At 33.2% G+C, this 4,616-nt stretch overlaps 1 long non-coding RNA gene across 1 annotated transcript; it reads left to right on the top strand.

Annotated features, from left to right (window-relative positions):
* Positions 1–355: 355 nt before the first annotated feature.
* On the top strand, positions 356–1,552 carry LOC146730110 (uncharacterized). Its single transcript, XR_014927832.1, has 2 exons — positions 356–548; positions 1,344–1,552. It is a non-coding gene; the product is annotated as an uncharacterized LOC146730110 (long non-coding RNA).
* The last annotated feature ends 3,064 nt before the right edge of the window (positions 1,553–4,616 follow it).

Below are 4,616 nucleotides of genomic sequence, written 5' to 3'. Positions count from 1 at the left end.
ACAGGTCCATCGAGTAATTTAGAGGATGCGATGAGTAGACTATCTGAAGGCTATAGAATTGGTGAATCAGGCGATGTGTCCATCTCTAATGGGGATTCCGATATTAATCAAATCGTTAGGTTACAAGACCGATTGCAATCATGGCAGAAATCAATAAATGATGCAGATATCAATCAGGCGTTTTCTGGTAAGTGACATGCTACTGCTTTGTGTTAATTCTGTCTCATTTACAGGCACACATCAACTTTTTTTTGTTTCATTGTTTTGCGGTTAACTGAAACAAACATTTTCTATTTCAATTTAATGACCGACAGCTGTTCTTTCTGCAAGGCACTCGCCCTCGGAAGTTTCGAAATTGGGTGGAATGTACAACGATTTACTGTCATACCTCGAGGTATATTACAAGGCTAAGTGGAATCTACAATCGTTGGTTGGCCGAAAGAACGCTCTGGAAAGGCTAAACTCAAATGATCAACATGTACAAGAAGAGCTAGAAAAAAATGAGAGAGAAGTTGAGAAATACCAACAAATAGCTGACATGTACAAAGGTGAGTTTGTTCCAACTCAGCCACCTAGTGGTAGTGTTCATGGCACGACACAAAGACTGCAAGTGAATCGCAGTCTGGAAAACAATATGCAATACAACGATATACTTAAATCAGATTACCAAAAAAAACGTTATCCAATTTAATTGGATAAATAAATTGTATTGTTCTTGATATACAAATTATTTATGTACATATATGTATATACATATTGTTTTCGAATCAATCAATATTTTTATTACTGTTGGTATAACTATATCTGGGTTACATAACTGTCACCGTCAATCTATTTTATTAGAAAAATGAAATTATATTATTGATCAGAAATCAATTTGCATATTCAAACCCAGGAACAAAACTACATTTGTCTGCAAACAATGGCGGCTTTTAAAAACAAGTCATAAATCTGTCTTGATGCATAATACATCAAACAGTTATCAATTGACTTCAATTCAAACACGTATTTCGTAATAACGCCCTCTGCAGCCAAAAGGAAATTATGAAAACGTTCTCAACTAGAAAGACTCTGTCAACAACTATTTGTTTTGATAGTTCTCGAGAACAAAATGTGTTAGCTGTACCATCTTTCTCATATTAATTAATGCTAAATCACAAATTCTTAGCATTAGATTGGGATTAAATCTTTACACTGAATTATTCTATCATTAAAATTTAAAACAATCCATATTAATTATTTTTGGCAACTAAAAGTGTGTAGCACAATGAACGCCAACATTTACTTTACACAACAGCACACAGTATGTATATTGACACGTGACGTTTTTTCTTTTCTTTCAGGGCGAATTGTCAATGCCGCCCCATAGAAAAAATGAGCAAAATATGAGATATGTATCATTCTCTGGCGATATATTTGAAGATATCTCATTATATATTTTATAGCTTTAGATTTCATTCGTCTTGGGCTTGTATTGCCAATTTTGACCATATATGAATAATATCAAGTATGTAGTTCTGATATAGTGAATAATATTAAATAAGTCATTGTAAATGCATTATATGTATTTTCTTCATCGGGTTGATAATAAAGGGTGAAAATGCAATGGTGTTCTTTTCTTTGACTGATTTAACATACATGTTAAAAGTCTATGACAAATCAATGTACTAGGACAGTATAAATGTAAACAAATTTAATTTCTTCAAAATGTTGGCTTCATTAAACCATACAGGATCGAGCCTGGCGACAGTTGCGACGTATTTCAATGGCCACCAGTTCAATTTAGTAATTGTTACTAATCCACAATTGTTAGTAGACGAGACAGAGCAGCAATCTTAACTTACTGATGTATGGTGTGGAAGGTCCAGACTATGGCATTTGTATCCTTGAATTTTTTTAGAATTTACATATGAGCCAGGAGTTTGATAATTTTAAAGATGGTGGGTGTTCTCAAAATTTTGCAGAAATGTGCAAATCATAAAACACTCATATATGAGGGCTGATGTGTCGGATGCCATAAAATAAGATTAACTTAAAATGATCCAATTTCCTGTAACCTACTCGCATCTAGCGAGATTAATATTAAAATGGTGCAAAGTATTGTGACATAAATAGGTTATAGTAAGTCTAACTTTATTTGGTGAAGTATTTTTTTTTATATTCAGTCTCAAACTAGTGAAGTTTTTCAGCCAGTTAGCCAACCGACTCAAAAGTTCCACTTTCTAACTTAAAAGCTGAAATAAAAAGAAGAGCATTATTGTATGAATACTTCGGGCAGTATGAATGCAAAGAAGGCTAAAATAAAAGACCATTTTCCGTTCACTGCGTGTTATGTGTGAAATCGAACGTAGACAATAGGATACAAAAGGTCATAGCGTCGTGGTGGCGACAAACATCGCATTGGATTCAAAAAAAGCGAACATATTTGGGGGATATTTCCATGCTTTCCATATTTCCTATATTTTAATATTGTGCTGTACACATTTGGGTATTCAAACGCATTATTCGATGTTAGTTATTCGAGTTTAAAATCAAATCGTTCAATCCTTGCGGCATGCGTTCGGCGCGTCTTTCACGTAACTCGTGAAATCTCGCAGTTGAACGGAAAATCACCAACTAGTATTACATATATATTTAAGAGTCACGTGAAATTCAGCTGTGAATGGGTCAGCCATAAATTATAAATGTCCCAAAATAAAGATGTATCTGTATTTTATGACAAATATTAACTCCAAAATCACAATATATGTTTAAATTTAAAATTGCAAAAAGCGATTTTCTATAATAAATTTTGGTCCGTACCTTAAGTTCACTTCAAATATATTGGGCGGATTTCTTTTATAATAAAATGTGCAGACATTTATATAGGCTAAACTAGATGAACACATTATATTTATAATGTTATATATTAGTATTTGTAATTGTTTTAGTATAAATTTCAAATGGCTGTTAAAAACAGCTATGGCAAAGGCTAAGCAGGAAATGCCATCTGTAGAAAGAGTATCGTTTGTGTGTAGGACAATCGAGCAATGATTGAAGGAAACCCGCACGGGTAATAGCCAATTAATGTTTCTATTTTGGATTTCCATGAAGTAATAGGTTTTTTAAAGATAGATGTTTTATGAATATTTGATAAATTTGATAAATTAAGAGCCTTCATGAAAATTACTGTAGCCATTGAATATGCCTATATAGTGCAGAGTGCGTGCATGTATACATTTTCTTGAGGATGCGAGTTTTATTAAGCTTCAGAATAGTATTGATAGTACAGTTGTCATGTATCGCAATAGTACGACATATATTATATATATATATATATATATATATATATATATATATATATATATATATATATATATATATATATATATATATATATATATATATATATATATACGAGTAGTGAAAATATTTACTTAGTTTACAATTAGTTCTGTTAAAATAATAATGTTTTCATTGATGGTTGCCAGTGCGTCATTGCAACACCGTATATCCATGAAGCGCTGTAGACTCGATGTATGTTAATAGTAGATGAATTCACCACGAATCCTGAAGCACAGTCTTTGTTTGAATATTTGTACAGCATCGGTAGAGCCATCTCCATTAAGTGCGTTGCGTCGAGATAGGTGTATTGACATTTTTGCAGTTGACATTACAAAGTTTAAAAGTGCATCTGCATGTTTTTCGACATATAGACTTTTTTGGGTGGGGCAGGCGGACCAAGTATGTACCACCAGTGAAGAGGGTTAAAGTCATTGTCAAAAAACCTTTTACACAGAGCATTGAGTAATTTGAATAGTGGATTTAGACGGTCACATTGGGGGAATATATGTAAGAGATCGTCTGAATTTTCACAGAATGGACATTTATTGCTGTCACGATAGTTACATGATAGTAGATAGTTTCCGGTTTGATATGAACCGTGTAGGAGGCCCCATAATAGGTCACCATCTCTTTTTGATATCTGGATGATGTAGCAACCTTTAAAGTTAGGTTTGATGGAGGTGGGCAAAGACAGAAGATCCCTCCAAATGGTGTCTATATGATCTGGTAATTTAGAGTTAAACTGTGAAAAAGTAATGAACTTGTAGATTTCTCCCTTTTCTTGTTTGTATAAAGGGGTACTAAGTGTGACACAGTCGGTAATGAACCTTAATCAATATTGTATCTTGTATATGTAGGTGAAGCCGGTTGTGTGTCAGAAAGGTATGTTTCAATTTTATTGATGAAGGATTGCGGAATGGATTTTTGTATTATTGTCAGCATTTGTTCCATTATTCTTTTTGAGTGCACTGGGACGACTGGTTGTAAATCATCAGGTGTTAACCATCTTCTATTTTTATGATCAATGAGATCAGTTACAGAAAGGTCTATTTTTTCCAAGATCTTTGATCATTTGTAGTTTCGCAGTTTTATTTCAATTATATGTATCCTAGCCTTTTCCTGCACTGTAACAGGCTTCACGCAATTTTTTTTAAAAGATTTTCTCAATAAACGTGCATCTGCACAAAAAGTGTAAACAACGTTCAAGGATCTTTTTAGATCCTTTCATAGTTTCCAAGAGGTCATTGAGTTTTTTTAAACGATACGAAGTTTTGATTCTGGAATGTCATGGA

The sequence above is a fragment of the Saccoglossus kowalevskii genome, chromosome 20 (assembly GCF_978046115.1).
Source record: "Saccoglossus kowalevskii chromosome 20, keSacKowa6.1, whole genome shotgun sequence".
Classification (NCBI taxonomy): domain Eukaryota; kingdom Metazoa; phylum Hemichordata; class Enteropneusta; family Harrimaniidae; genus Saccoglossus; species Saccoglossus kowalevskii.
Note: the sequence above shows the minus strand (reverse complement) of the source record. Positions and strands in the feature narration are given on the sequence as shown.